Raw genomic sequence first — 16,656 nt, forward strand, 5'->3', positions numbered from 1 at the left:
CCTATCTTAAAGGATGACTCTATATTGACTATATTATGTTGCCTCTTCTTACCACAAAATAACATTCCATCATATTCTTACAATGTAATTTGTTCAGTCATTCTCCAATTTATGGGTACCCATATGTCTAGTTCTTTGCTAGCACAAAAAATTTCTATGAATAATTTGGCATATATTGAGCTTTTATTTCTTTCTTTGACTTCCTTGTGCATGACTATAAAAACACACATATTTATATTATATGAATGCATGTGAGTATGCATGTTTATATGTATGTCTATAAGTGTGGATAAATGTGTGTATGTCTATAAGTGAGTTTATGTGTATAAGTGTGAGTCTATGAATATGTGTATGTCTATAATAGTGAGTATATATGTGTGCTTATAAGTGAGATACTAGATAGAATATATAGTGTGTCTATACATGATATACTATATAGAATATATAGTGTCTACAAGTGAGAGATACTATATAGAATATATAGTGCATCTATGAGTGAGAGATATACTATATAGAATATATAGTGCATCTATGAGTGAGAGATATACTATATAGAATATATAGTGCATCTATGAGTGAGAGATATACTATATAGAATATATAGTGCATCTATAAGTGAGAGATATACTATATAGAATATATAGTGTCTACAAGTGAGAGATACTATATAGAATATATAGTGCATCTATAAATGAGAGATATACTATATAGAATATATAGTGTCTACAAGTGAGATACTATATAGAATATATAGTGCATCTATAAGTGAGAGATATACTATATAGAATATATAGTGCATCTATAAGTGAGAGATATACTATATAGAATATATAGAGTGTACAAGTGAGAGAGATATTATATAGATTATATAGGGTCTACAAGTGAGAGATATACTATATAGAATATATAGGGTCTACAAATGAGAGAGATATTATATAGAATATATAGTGTCTATAAGTGAGATAGATACTATATAGAATATAAAGGGTCTACAAGTGAGAGACATATAGAATATATAGTGCATCTAAAAGTGAGAGAGATACTATATAGACTATATAATGAATCTAAGTCATAGTTTTATACTCTATAGACTATGTAGTGTGTCTATAAGTGAGAGACCTATAATATAATATATAGTGTTTCTACAAGTAAGAGAGATGTACTATATATAATATATAATCTTTAAATGTGACATATATACTATAGGTAGCACATATATAAATGAGATATATCAAATATATGTGTATTGCATATAGCATGTGTCTAAGTTTTGAATACATATGGCTATAAATCAGAGTATAGGCATTCATGCATACACAAAGACGCACTCACGTACTCACACAGGATCAGCAGGTCAAAGGACGCACTTAATTTGCTAACTTCTCTCATAGAATTCCTCATGATTTTTCAGAAGTGAGGCCAATTCCCAGCTCCACCAGAGCATTAGTGCACCTGTCCTCCAGTCCTTCCAATATCGATTCCCCTTTTTTGTCACCTTTGCCAAGTTGCAAGATAAAAGGCAGAACATCCCAGCTGTTTTAATTTGCAGTTCTTTGAGTCGTTTGGGGCATGTTTTCATATGGCTGTTGATGGCTTCTAATCCTTTCCAAAATGGCTTGTGCATCAACTTTGACTACTTATTTCCCAGAAAGGGGCTCTTGGTCTAGCCTACATTTCTATTAATTCACAGGAGCCCAGTTAAAAACTAGACTAGGCTGCTGTCCAACAGCAGCCTAGCTAACTAAGCTTCAGTAGGCTCACTGCCAGGTGGGCTGCAGAGTAAACCCTTTTTTTTCCTTGTCTTGGCTGCAGCAACTCATGAGGATCATTGATAAGGGGTCAATGGATTATAATCTGCCCTCAGAAAGAGTAAATGCATTAGCAGGATTGGAATTATCTTGATAGCCAAATCAACAAGTATTTATTAAGCTGTGCCCAGCACTGAGGTTAAGAAGAGAGGTAGTAATCCATCCCTCACAATAGGAACTCACTTGTAGTCTCTTAAGGGAGAACAGAATAAATTGAAGATAATACCAGAGGGCAGGCATTAACCTCACTGAGGACTGGGAAAGGCTTCTTGTTAAAGCTGGGATTTCAGCTGAGACTTAAAGGAAAACAAGGAAGCCAGGAAGGGAAAATTTAAGAGTTAAGAATAATTTAGGGGCATCAGGTTGGCTCAGAGGAGAGAGAGCAAAGACCAGAGAACAGAAGTCTTGGGTTCAAATCTGACCTCAGACACTTTCTAGCTCCTTGACCCAGACAAGTCACTTAACCCCCATTGCCTAGCCCTCACTGACCTTCTGCCTTAGAACCAATATACAGTATTAGTTCTAAGATGGAAGGTAAGTCTAAAAAAAAGTTAAGAGTAATTCAATTAGTTTACACACTTGTTTCAACGTAGGTTTTCCCATGTTTCTCAAGTCCACGTCAGAAACTTGGCATTTGTCATTGTTTCTATTAAATGAAAAAAAAATTAAAATTTGCCATTGTAGAGAGAAGAACAAGGCTTAAAGTGACCTGGAGATAACTCTGCTGTTATTCAGTCATTTTTCAGTCCAGTCCAATTCTTCATGATCCCAGCTTGGGTTTTTGGTTTTTTTTTTTTTTGGCAGAGATCCTGGAATGGTTTGCCATTTCCTTCTCCAGCTCATTTTCCAGATGAGAAAACTGAGGCAAACAAGATTAAGTGACTTGTCCTAGGCTCCACAGCTAGTAACCCTAAGTCACTTCAATCTTCTATCAGTGGTATACATGCTCCAGTTAGACTTTACCAATATGGATACTTTGAGAATGGGTCTAGTCACCAACTCTATGACCTAAGGGACCCCATGTAGCTCAGTTTGGAAAGGTTCTCCACACCAGGGGGAAAAATTGTTGGGCTACAACTCACTTCACACTACAAGGAGTAGATGGATTGCAAGAGGAATCAATAAAATATCCATACCAATGAAATCAGGAAATATTAAAGTGATCATATATGATGAGAGGAATGCATACATTTCACACATACACTAAAAATGTGCATTTTTGGATGTGGAATTATTTCATGCCAATATCTCAACTTTAGTGTATAGCAGTGAGGAGTAAGGCATTTACACTTAACTGAGTTTCATCCAGGAAACAAAGGCAACTGTAAAAACAATTCTCAATCAATTTTTAAAATATTAATAATCCATTTGTTGACCATTCTAATGTCTATTTCTCCACTTCTCAATTGCCCTTTCCAAAGAATTGCCAAGCAGATATTCTTCAAAAAGAAAATTGATCATATCACTAACCTAACTCCAACTCTTCTCAGTGGATCCCTATTATCTCTAGAATAAACGCTAACATTTGCTCATAAATCTTTTCCTTTTCAGCCAAAGTGGTTTTCTAGCTATTTCCCACACCCAACAGGTGTACCCCAATGTCCAGCCTTTCACATTGTACACAACCTGTCCCCCATTTCTACTAGGAAAAAAGGAAATATACATTAGTGCCTACTATGTGCCAGGCACTCTGCCAAGTCCTTAAAAAAAAAAAGAAATCACCTTTTTATGTTTTTCTAAGGAAAATCATCTCATTTTATCCTCACATCAATTCTGCAAGACAGATGCAGTCTCATCCTCATTTTATGGCTGAGGAAACTGTGGAAAACAGAAGTTAAGTATCTTGCCCAGGGTCCCACCACCAATGAGTTCTGGCCCAAAACTCAGGTGCCCCCTTCAACCTGGTGTACTCTTCCTCCTGAAATCACTGTCAGGACATTTTATATTTATGTATCTGTGTTCATTTGCATATTCCAGTTAGAATGTAAGCTCTTGAAGGGAAGGAATTTCTTCATTTTTTTACTTCATAGCTCCAGTATCTAGCTCATTCTAGGCATTCAATCAACAGTTGTCTAATTGAATTAAGGTCATTGTGAATTCAGTTTAGAAATAAAACTAAATTATTAAGAATAATTTGATTTTGTGAGTTCTATTTCTATCTATTCTTCCTTTAAGATTTTCAGAAATCTTTAATCAAAAACCTACATGGCACATAGTAATCACTTCATGTTCCAGTGGCCTCAGAACAAAACCTAATCGAGAAAGGATAGGGACCAAAGTCATTGCTGGGCTCAGTATTTAGAATGTAAAGACAAAGGCGTTGGGATTAGGGAAGGGAGGATTGGGGAAGAGGGTGCAGTGTTCTTCAGAAGTCATTGAAATTCTAATTCCAGGAATATAAACTCACAAATAATTTGAAAAGTCCCACTCTGGCATAGTAACAGCTGTAACCAATGGTACCGATCCTATCATCCAATATCGTCTTATTTTACTTGACTGCAGTCTAGTAGTTTTGACTTACGAATGCTAGAAATAGTAGAGAAACAAAATTAGTTTAGTTTTGCTGAAGACTGGCCCTTATGACTGAACTGCTTTCCTAATAGTGACTATTAAATTTTATACAGGTGTTAACATCTCTTTCAGGAAAATGCCAGTATGTTTACATTTCAGAGTTTTGTTTAATTCAGTGACATTTCTAAGTTGATTTGTTTAAATAAATTGAGCAAATAACAAAAAAAAAATGCCCCTAGAGATACTGACCAATTTCTAAGTCATGTGAAAATGGAATTCGGATCTCTACATTTGATATTTGTAATAATTTCAGCAAGTTTCTCAAGTAAAGCACCTTATTTGAAAGCTATTTTTTTTTTAAACCCTAACCTTCAGTCTTGGAGTCAATACTGTGTATTGGCTCCAAAGCAGAAGAGTGGTAAGGGCTAGGCAATGGGGGTTAAGTGACTTGCCCAGGGTCACACAGCTGGGAAGTGTCTGAGGCCAGATTTGAACCCAGGACCTCCCCCATCTCTAGACCTGGCTCTCAATCCACCGAGCTACCCAGCTTTAAAGGTTATTTTAAAATCAATTTGAATTAGAACTGCATTGGTGGCTATAACATTTCTAATTTATAGTCCCTATGCACAGGTATTACTAAGAAAATAAGAAATCTACTTCTAAGTCTGACAGCTAGGGTAGCTTCTCTTGGCAATGGCACTGGATATATTTGGACTGTTCCTACAAGCTCTGATGAATGTTTTAATAAAGTGCTAATGACAGAGCTGATGTCATCCATGAATGGCTCAGCAAAGTCTGGAGCATGAATTAAATTTCAGTTGAGAGTGAAGGGCATAATAATTTTCTAATATTTGGTTTAAGAGCTAATGAATACAGTCTATATGGATATTTTGTCATTCAAACTCTATTTCCCAAAAATATTTTCAATTTTCTAGGAAAATAGTATTTAGGTAACTTTTTTTTAAACTCGATTTGGTTAAAATAACAAATTAACTAGCTGGAGAACATCAATTTTAACACCAAATGTTAGACTAATTACAGATTTAAGCAGGAAATGAGTCCACTATTAGGATTAAAAACAAGGAGGTATCACAATTTTATTTGGAAATGATATATCAACCAGGAACATCTCTAAGACAATGTTAAGTTCTCAAAAAGTTCAAAATTATTTAATTTAAATGATAATATATTCTTAGGGCAGCCAAGTGGCTCAGTGGATAAGAGAGCCAAGTCTGGAGATGAAAATCCAGGATTGAAATCTGGCCTCAGATATTTCCTAGTTTTTATGATACTGGGCAAATCACTTAACCCCAATTGCCTAGTCCTTGTCATTGTGCTCCTTGGAGCGGATACTTAGTACTGATTATAAGACTAAGGTAGGGATTTTTTTTTAAAAGAAATATATTGTTTATCTGTGATTAATGATCAAATAAAATCATCACATTCAGACTGCTGACTTAAGACAGGCTCAGAATATTTAATACCTGCCTTTCATGGAGAAAATGTTCAAAACCTTGTTTTAATAGACAAAGTAAAGCTAGGGGATAAAAAAGTTAATATTTCAGTTGTTAGTCAAAGCCCCAGTAATTTGGGGGTTACTGATATGGTCAATTATATAGATGGTTAAATCAGGCTTGATTACTGGTATCAATCCCACCTGGTCATAGTCAATAATCCTTATGATGACTTCTTGTAGTCTCTTTGCTAGTATTTTAATTAAGATTTTTGCATCTATGTTCATTAAAGGGATCGATCTGTCATTTTCTTACTCTGTTTTTGGTCTTCCTGGCTTGGGAATCAGTTACCATATTTGTGTCACAAAAAGAATTTGGTTCCAATCATTTTTTAATGCTTTTACTTGAGAGGTTTCATCATTTTAATCAACAGGTATGCATCAGGCACTATCCGTGGTACCTTGAAAGCCTAAAGGCAAAAAAGGCTCTCACTTCTTAAAATGCTACCCCATGACAGTATAATTAGAGTAGTAATTAGGTGGAACAGGTACCAACCAATATTGAGTTGGATGAAAATTAAGTATAGAACTGTTGATGCCATACGTGGATTTGTTTTATATTCTGCAGATTTGTTTAATTTATTTTAAATTAATTTAAAATAATTAATTTTAAAACTAATTTATAGTTAACTGTTTAGGACTTTCCAAGTCAATCCTCATATTATCAGCAAAAAGCAATAATTTATTTCATCTTTGCCTACCACTGGTATGTTTTTGCAAAATAAATCATCCAAATTTTAAGCAGTATGTTCATGCCATTCTGGAACATGTTTAAGGCCTCTGAAAGCCGCCATTTACACATTGACTAACATAGACTAGATAGAGAAGAACGCATCTGTGCTCTGCTAAAGGGAACACCCAGATGAGCGAGACCAGTAACGCAGGTCTGACCCTTCCCTGCAATTGACAGTCTCAGAGAGGTGAGGTCACACAGCCAGTCTGTGTCACAGGAGGGGCTTGACCTCACATCTTCCTGACTTCAAGGCTTGGTTCTCTACAGCACACTGAATACTCATTAAAAACCATGGACCACAGCAGGCCCTACCCCAGTAAGGTTAGTAAGGGTCACTATTGTTCACTATTCGATAATCGAATTTCTTAGTGTGGGTAGTACTCACTCCCTCTGCTGATGAAGATTCCAACTCTTCCACAGCCCTTAGCAGAGAGCTCTAGAGTAGATAAAAATTAGTAAAATTGGTAAAGTCACCTAAATAGACCCTCACTTTAGCCCTTTCCAATCTGACAGGGTTTCGCTCCCCAGACACACACGTTTGAGAAATCAGAGGTCACCTTGATGCAGCACCAGAAAAGGACCTTAATGCAGGATCCTCTTATGGGCTTGAAATGAACAAAAATTGTATTTTGAAGAAGGATAGTCTATAAATCAGGTTTTTTTTTAGTAATTCAAGACTTCTGTCCCCCCGTTATTTGGCGAGTTGCACTACCAAACCCATCCAAACTATTTCCTTATGATGTGGTCAAGGGGGAAAAAATCAGCTAAATCATAACCTTTATTGACAAGTGTTCCATTAGAATTATTGCCTCACCCTCTTTCACCACCTCATTTGACAGTTTTAAATAGCATGTGCCAATAGAAAATCTAATTCACCAGATTTCTCATGGGAAATCTACCAATTTTTCTTTTTTCCTTTTTTTTATTTAGAACATTTTTCCATGGTTACATGATTCCAATTTTTCTTAGTAGCAACCTTAAACTCCCTAATCAGGAGGGGGAAAAAAAGAAAAAAGAAGGGAAGGAAGAATTTATTAAACACTCACTATCTATGCTAAATGTTTTTGTTTGTTTTACAAATTTTGTTCCACAATTTTTTTTTACAAATTTTACAAATAATGTCTCATTTGATGATTTTCACAACCAACTTGGGAGGTAGGTGCTCTATTACAGAGGAGGAAACCAAGGCAAATAGAGATGAAGTGATTTTCCCAGCTAGTAAAATCCTAGACCACTTGGGAACTCAGGATTCCCTGTCTCCAAAGCTAGTTCTCTAAGCACTGCACCATCTAGTTGCCTTCTTAGAAGGAGCTACAGCCTACGGCACATTGGAGTCCTCTATGGATTGCTTGTACTACCTTGGAAGGTAATGATTCACCATCACCGTGGCTCTTCCAGCAGAGGATGGATGGTCCATCTCTTGGGGATAGTATAGAGGGGAGTTCTTTTCAGATACCCTTGGACTAATGGTCTCTGAAGTTTCTCCCATCTATGTAATTGGTTTCCATGGGGGAGAGAGAAAGGCAGAAACAGAGACAGACAGAGATTTGTTTGTTCAGTCATTCAGTTATGTCTGGCTCTTTGTGACTATGTGGACCATACTATTCATGGGCTTTTTTTTTTTTTTGGACCAAGATCCTGGAGTGGTTTGCTATTTCCTTCTCTACAGAAATTAAGTGACTAGTCCATGGGGTGCACAACTAGTGTCTGAGGGCACATTTGAACTCAGGTCTTCCTACCTCCCAACTCCTGGGCTCTATCCATTGAACTATGTAGCTACCAAATATATGTGTAGGCACGTCTATGTTTATGTATGTGCATATATACACATTTGAGCATCTGTCTGCATCCAACTGCCCCAGGGATCCATAAGGAAAATACTGAAGAACTCTTCCTTAGAGGGAGCTGTGAGGGCAGTGATGGGCATTGAGAGTGGCTGGTATTAAGAGAATGGCTTTGGATTTGGTCTGATTTTTCCAGGGCTAACCGATTCCATAAATACGTGTGTGGTCCTTACTACTCTACTTCTCAAGTATACCCCAACTCTTCAGAACAGAATTTTTCCAACTTCTCTGCTTTGACAAGGTATAGAAGCAGCTTAAGTTTAAAGGGTCCTGACCCTGGTCCTATGAGCAGTTCTTTTATGAGGACAAAAATATCCAAGGTTCTAATATGTCCAGCACTTTCTTTGACTCGCTGTAGGAAAAGAAAACTCTATTGTGGAAAAAGGACTTTAGCTTCTTGTCCTCTCTCAAGTTTTAAACCGATTTGAGCTCTTTACATGTTGAAATGCCTTTTCTTAATTTACTTTATCTGTCTAATTCCTACTGGTCATTCAAGGTCCAAATCTGTCTCCCCAGGAAGCTTTCCTTCATTCCCCCAAAGAAATCTCTCTGCCTTCTGAATGCCATTGCACCTTTCCTTTGGGTCTCTAACTGCCATTTCACTTTCTAATTTGTACATCGGTTGACTTGGACTGATTCCATTTCCCCTAGTAGCCTACAAATTCTAGGAGGGCAGGGATTTCTTTCTGATATTCCCTCCAAAAGAATGGCATTCATACAGAAGGTGCTCAAAAAGGATCTGTGGAATATGTGTCAAAAATAGAGCCCAAATAAACCTCAAGTTAAACTAGAGATAAGATACAAAAGAATCAAGGACTGATCATTTCATCCTCAATTATAAAATATGTGATGAGGGATTTTTTTGTTCCACGAATTAAAGACTAGACAATAGTGATAGTGTTTCTGTACATACCGATATCATTTTCCTTTAAATCTGAAAAAAATAGGGATTAAACCCCAAAACAGAGCTTTAAAAAATTAATACCAACTGAAAAAAAATGTGGCAAGTACTACAAATGTCATATAAAAAACAATTCCACTTCTAAATGAACAGTCTGACTTAGATGAAAAATTTTACTTCTAAATGAACAATATGACTTAGATGAAGAACTCTAGGTTACAGTAACTCGCATACCAAGTAATGAATGTCTCAGCTCCTGGTCAAAATTCATTTTCTGTTTCTGGAAGCTATTTGGGTCACTTCAATGTGATAAAAATCAAGCTATGCTCTTCCTTCCTTCCTAATAAATCACTTAGAATCAGGAACAACAGCAACAATTCTAGAATCAGAATTGGTTTTCCATTTGCATTTGCACTTAATGATGACTTAAACAGACAGAATACAACTTAATTTTCTGGAGGTAGATTGAACTCACTGGAGTACGGAATAAAAAACTTGTTTTGACTAGCAAACCACTGGGGGAAAAAAATCTACAGGGAGAAAAGAGACTGACATACATAAGCAGCTAAAGAAGGCGATAGAAAAAAATATGTGTTGATCAGAAGAGAGAAAAGCCAGGGTGTCTGCATGGCACCCATGTGCCAATGAAGCAGTTCCTGCAGGGCTTCACTCGGTCAGGGTGGGAATAGATCCATTTGATTTTTGTTTTATATTCTGATCCTATTTCCCCTCAAGTCCTACCTAACTAGAGATCCCTGAACCTACTTATTGATATTAAAATTTTAAATAGGTCTTTACAAAGAAGACAAATGATATGCATACCTATATATTACTAAAATAGCAGAGAAAATGGTTCCATGGTAACAGAAGTTCAATAGGGTACTCTTTTAAAAAAATATATGCAAAAGAACAATTAACAGAATATCTTAAAAAAAACACAAATTTAAGGATGCCATTTTTAAAAATTCGATCAATGTTAGGCTTAAGAACTGGAAGGGATTTTCCTATCCAACACCCTCTTTTACTTACTCACATATAGGTAATTAGGCAGCAAAGCCCAAATTTCATCCCAGATCATCTGACTCCAAAACCACAGCTGCATTCTTTCCAGTATACCAGGAACTGCCTCTCTCACTAACCCAAATAAAGGTTACCTCACACCGAGCCCACTGAGTAGCAACTGTTTGACAGAGCTATGGATTATTATTATTAAACATCCTTTCTCCAGGAAAAAAAATGGAAAAATCACGTGCGTATATAAAAACCATTTTTATATGTTTCCTGTCTAAAATCTTGTCTAAAATCGAATCAATTTAGATTAAGAACACAGCGCCTCTACCTCCCCAGTTTTCCAGTCCCTAAAGCAAAGCAATGACTGATTAGCCAACTACTGCAAGCAATATCCCAACCTAATGGAAACATCACCCACATAATGAAACCCTCACAAGAAAGAAATTAGACTTTTGGAGGAGCGGCGTAATGCTTGTGAGGAAGCCCTAAATATGGCAAATATGAGTGTGTTTGATATCACCCAGCCCTCCTCGCATGGAACATGCCATGTCTGGACTTTGGAGTTTTCAGCTGGCTGCCTTCCATCCTTCCCATCTCCACATCCTGACTCCCTTCCATTCCCAACTAAAATCCCAGTTTCTGCAAGATGTGCTTCCCCAGAGCTCCTTAAATCTCCAAGATGAACTCCAACTCACCTTTCATAGTATTTGTTTGTGCACAGCTGTGTGCCCATCATCTCCCCCTTTAGATGGCAAGATCCTGGAAGGAAGGAATGGTCTGGTCTTTCTTGGTACCCTCAGCATGTACCAGAGTGCCTGGCACAAAGAAGGTATTTAATAAATGTTTAATCATTAAATGGCATGAACCTGATTAACCAGAAGTGGCTAGGGTGCTCTTTTTAAAATTTTACCCTTACCTTATGTCTTAGAAATGATGCTAAGTAACAACTCCAAGGCAAAAGAGACAAGGGGCTAGGAATGGTCTGAGGATGTATTTGAACCCAGAATGTAACCATCTCCAAACCTGGCTCTCTATCCACTGAAACACCTTGACTGCCCCTAGTACACTCTCAATAAGGAAGGCATTAAGGGGGCCGCCGAGTAGCTCGGTGGATTGAGAGTCAGGTCTAGAAATGGGGGAGGTCCTAGGTTCAAATCTGGCCTCAGACACTTCCCAGCTGTGTGACCCTGGATAAGTTACTTAACCCTAATTGCCTAGCCCTTACCACTCTTCTGCCTTGGAGCCAATACACAGTATTGATTCCAAGATGGAAGGTAAGGGTTTAAAAAAATAACTAAATAAAAATAAGGAAGGCATTACTTGCAATCTGTGCTTTGTAGAGTTTGTTGTTTTGGCTTGTTTTTCTAATAAACAATAGGTCAGCGGTTCTCAACCTGTGGGTCCCGACCCTGGTGGGGGTTGAATGACCAAAACACAGGGGTTGCCTAAAGCCATTGGAAAATACATATTTCTGATGGCTTTAGCCGCTGAGAAAACATGCTACTTTACAGCAAGATCTCGGAAAGAACGGGGACCCTGTTGCCCGCACATTGTACTAATATTAGTTACCTATCAGCAGCCCTCCCCCTATGAGGGGCAATGGATTTACCCTGTTGCCTGGAGACTGGACTCAGAGACCCAGAGAGAACACCGGGGCTCTGGCTCCAGAGGGGTTAAGAACAAGTCCTGGAGTGGATAATGGAGCCGAGTAACCCCAGCAAAGTGAAGCCTCAGCTCTCTGGAGGGAGATGACAGGAAGAAGAAGGCAGCATCTGTGGACCCCCTCCCAAGGCAGGACTTACCTCCCGCCCCAGTGCTCAGGCTGCTTCCTGCTGGATTAATATTTCTCAACATATAATTAAATATTGTTTTTGTGATTAATCACTATATTTAAATTATGTTTGATTTGTAGCAATGAGAATACATAATCAGGTATTTACATTCTGAATCATAACTGTAGCAAAATTACAGTTTTGAAGTAGCCACCAAAATAATTTTTTGGTTTATGGTCACCACAAAATTAGGAACTGTATTGCAGGGTCACGGCGTTAGAAAGGTTGAGAACCACTGCAATAGGTAGAGTTGGGCTTCTCATTAATTTTTGGAAAACATTCTTTCAAAAGTCAACAAAGAGCTCCTCGTCACCAAATTCCCATGACCCTTCCTCACTCATCTTTTTCATACTAATAAAGATAACAAAAGATGAAGATGACATAACAATATGAATAATAATAGCAACTCATTTCCAAATCTAAGGCAGGTAAAAAGTATTACCATGACAGTTTTATAGACAAAGAAATCTCTAAATGATTAACCTGATGCTAGAGGTAAGATGAGAAGTCAAGTCTCCTGATTTAGAGTCCACAATATATGTATGCCTGCATCTCCTCTACCTAGAATATGGATTAATTGTTCTTTTTCAGTTAAAACTTATCCTTTCACCCTCCCAATTATTAATAATAATAATATTTTATTATATATATTATATTATAGTTATATACAATAGATAAAATATATTGTACATAAATATATTATAAAAGCATTATACTATAATTATACTATATTTATCCATAATTATATTGTAAATATTTTAATCTATAATTATATTGTATATTATAGAATAATTATATAGTATGGTATACTATATAGTAATATAATATACTACATAATACAGTATTTATATTTATATAAAATTCTTATAATATATTTATTATAATAATTATATAATTATATATTAAATATATAAATAAAATAATAAAATGTATAAAATAGTTTGTAGAAATATATTTATATTTCTAAAACTATTCATAATAAAACATAAAAGTATATATATTACATATAAATATATATCCCATTTGCCTCAGTTTCCCCATCTATAAAATGAGCCAGAGAAAGAAACAGCAAAACATTCCAGGATCTTTTCCAAGAAAACCCCAACTGAAGTCCTGATTTGGGGGAAAGGGGGACCCAGAGAAAGGAAAGGTCGATACTAAGATTTTCTAAAAGAATCCTAACCTGGGACAGTTTCAGGGACCCTCCCTGAGCTCCTCAAATTTCCTTTCATTGACAATGAGGTAGAATGGTTGTGTACAATCCATCCCTACCTTTCCTCTTTCACAATATTCCATTCTGTTCATTGGAGATAGGCCTAAGGGATTCGGCTCTTACTGGAGCCCATCGTCAATTCTCGTTGTGAGCATTAATGGGCTCAGAAATTGCCGCCAGGCCACACAGAAAGGCTGCATTCAGGGAAGCTTTCAGACTTAAGAAAATGATGGAGAAAATGTTCGTCATGGACATTAAACCTAAAAGTGTGTTGGGCGTATCAGAAAGCTGGTTACCAACACACCCCAATTTGAGTCAATTATTTAAAATTGACCAGCATTTCAGTATCAACAAGGCTTACCCGTTCATTCAAAGAGTTTGCAGGTAATATCTAGTGATGACATTAATGAATTATAGGCATGGGGGGGGGGGGGAGTGTGGCTTCAGTGGATAGAGAGCCTAGGGGTCAGGGTTCAAATCTGGACTCAGACATTTCCTAGGTGGGTAATCCTGGACAAGTCACTTAACACCCATTGCCTACCCCTTACTGGTCTGCCTTGGAACCAACACTTAATATCAATTCAAATACATAAGATAAGGGTTTGTTGGGTTTTTTTTTTTAAGAAAAAAAAAAGTGTATTCCTAACCATAAGCTCTGTCATCAAATAGAATGATTATAGCACTCTTCCAGAAAAATTTATCTAACAGAAAAAGGCATTCTTTCAAACCTTTGAGGACAATTTTATTATTGGTTTAATTTATTTTATTAAATATTATTTATTAAATAATTAAATTAAGCCAATAAATTATATATGATTCATTAAAAACCTGAAACATGAAGATTATATCCTCAAAGTCCTTCTAATTTCTAAAAGGGTAGGCAAAATCATTTTTCCAGAAAACAGGATCATTTAAAAACAAACTTGTGTTATCGTTATATACTATATACATGTGATTTATAGTATACCAGGCCTCTGGATTAGCAAATGTGTACAATAAACTTAAGCCCATTTTACAGGGCTTGAAGCACAAAATGACTATTATTATTTTAAATTAGCATGAGAAAATATAGTTATATTTGGTTTTATTGTATGTGTTTTGTCAAATTTTATTTGATGACAAGTTTTTAGTCAGTTAGACAACTTATAATTAAGTTATTAGCCAACTTATGAGCCTAATGTAACAATAATAAAGTGAACATACGTATAGGGCTTTCTAAGCTCTTTACAAATATTATCTCATTTAATCCTGGAAAGTGGGATCTATTATTATCTCCATTTTACAAATAACGAAACTGGATCATACAGAGGTTAAAAGTGTCTTGACCAGTCTTAGAGTTAATAAATGTCTGGGGCTGGATTTGAATTCACCTATTCCCAACTCCAGACCCATCACTTAGGTGATTTTTAATGTATTTTTTATTTTATTTTTATTTATTTATTTTTATTTCTATTTAATTTTATTTAATTTTAATGTATTTTTTTTAACCCTAACCTTCTGTCTTGGAAGCAATGCCAATACCCTTATTGAGACGTATGAAGCTCTATTTAAATCTTACCCAGATGGAAAGGCTTCACATATGGGCATGAGGATGGACTGTGGGCCGTCATCACCAAGACAGTTGAAAACAAAATAATTCTTACAGTCATGTAATATGAGGCAATGGTGAGCTGTGTTGAACCCACAGATTTTCCAAAAATGGGATTATTAAAATGAGGACGAAATGAGACCCAAGTATAGGAACTTGCTATGTAAGCAGTAATTCTTTTTAAATGTCAGCTTGAGGATGATGATCCAGGAAGCAAATAAATAGCCAGTGGATTCATAACCTGGAGACACTCAAGTTTGCCAAGGTTGGCACAAACTGATTAGGTGACCCCAAGCAGACACTCTAGCTCCCAGAGTCCTCAGTTTTGGGGTTTTTTCAGTTATAAAATGAAAGCATTTGATCATCTCTATGGTCTCTCTTAGCTCTAAAAGTCTATGATTTTAAGTGATTCATAAAAGTACTGGGCAAAAAGTCAGAGGTGTCAGACATGTTTACAGCATAAAGTTATATATTTACTCTTCCTGATGTAAAAATCTGATGAGCTGAATTTTCTCTCTTTCTTTCACAGACAGCACCTGAGTGAATTTCCTCTGCTTGATGTTCAATTGGTTTTTTTTTCTCCTGAGAGTTAGTGGCCTCTGATGGAGGAAGAAAGATTTCCTTATGATGCTATCTACTCTGATCAACCCATTCAATTGATTCATTCAATCAAAAACATTTATTAAGATAATAAGGAAAAAGGCTTGTGCCAAAAGATTCATAGCTGCACTCTTTGTGGTGACAAAAACAAAACTGGAAAATGAGGGGATGTATATATTTACAAAAGAAATCAATTATATTGAAATAGTTTACAGAATATTTTTAAAGACCCAACAAGTCAAAAAATATATTATGATTTAATTCAACCTCCTGTTTTAGTAGATTAAAAAACCTAGAGCATTGGAGTGACTGCTTATCTGTCCAATGCCATTGTTCTCCAAGTTGTGTTTGAGATGATGGCATCCTTCAAGTAGTAGTGATGCTCTTAGAGGTATTTACAAATGCTGAATCTCTATATAAATATAGATAATGGCTTTAAAAGCATTTTAGAAAAGGGTCCACAGATTTCACCAGCCTGCCAAAGGCACACAGGTATGCACCAAAAATAAGTTAAGACCCCCTGAACTAACTCACCTTTAAAGCTCTTTGCAGAAGTTTGCTAAGGTCTCCTCCTCTCTGTCTTCCCTGGAAGCCACCTCCTGTCCCATTTTCTCCCATATATTACCCCCTAAATTCTCTCTCCCTCTACTATTCCATTTCTCTCTATACCTAGGAAAGGAATATTATATTCTTTCTCCCTAAAAAAACTTTTACTAGATACTACCACCCCCTCAAGCCAGCATCTTATCTCTCCCTTCCATTCACAGGCAAACTCCATAAAAATAATTTTAAATTTAAAAAGACATCACTACCTCCTGATTTCCCAATCCCTTGTATCTGGGCACTCAGCTAAAACAGCTGTCTCCAAGAGGAGTGACTCTCTAAACCCTGAAGTCTGCATGCCTCTTCTCAGCCCTCCTCTCATCTTGACCTCTCTGTGTGCCAGTTAACATAGTTGACCAAGTGTCTCTCTGTCTCTCTCTCTCTCTGTCTCTCTCTCTCTGTCTCTCTCTCTCTCTCTCTCTCTCTCTCTCTCTCTCTCTCTCTCTCTCTCTCTCTCTCTCTCTCTCTCTCTCTCTCTCTCTCTCTCTTCTTACCTCTC

The 16,656-nt window shown here is 36.5% G+C and overlaps 1 protein-coding gene and 1 long non-coding RNA gene across 13 annotated transcripts in view; one reads left to right on the forward strand and one right to left on the reverse strand.

The window, feature by feature from the left end:
- The window catches only part of MAST4 (microtubule associated serine/threonine kinase family member 4), an 818,549-nt gene that overhangs the window by 744,395 nt on the left and 57,498 nt on the right, over positions 1 to 16,656 (reverse strand). Inside the window, exons 1-3 of one of the 12 annotated variants that reach the window (XM_056824834.1) lie at positions 9,545 to 12,723; positions 6,951 to 7,001; positions 4,216 to 4,334 (exon numbers count right to left, since the gene is read on the reverse strand). The exons of 7 other annotated variants lie outside the window; for them this stretch is intronic. The gene's annotated coding sequence lies outside the window, so the exon portion shown is untranslated. Of the gene's footprint in view, positions 1 to 4,215; positions 4,335 to 6,533; positions 6,916 to 6,950; positions 9,510 to 9,544; positions 12,724 to 16,656 lie in introns of those variants that run through there. 4 more of the 12 variants (XM_056824833.1, XM_056824837.1, XM_056824835.1 and 1 more) reach the window with 4 other exon arrangements.
- LOC130458534 (uncharacterized) lies at positions 6,809 to 15,715 on the forward strand. The gene is made up of 3 exons (XR_008917940.1): positions 6,809 to 6,886; positions 11,043 to 11,150; positions 15,484 to 15,715. It is a non-coding gene; the product is annotated as an uncharacterized LOC130458534 (long non-coding RNA).

Source organism: Monodelphis domestica, chromosome 3 (assembly GCF_027887165.1).
Source record: "Monodelphis domestica isolate mMonDom1 chromosome 3, mMonDom1.pri, whole genome shotgun sequence".
In the NCBI taxonomy this organism is placed as follows: Eukaryota; Metazoa; Chordata; class Mammalia; order Didelphimorphia; family Didelphidae; genus Monodelphis; species Monodelphis domestica.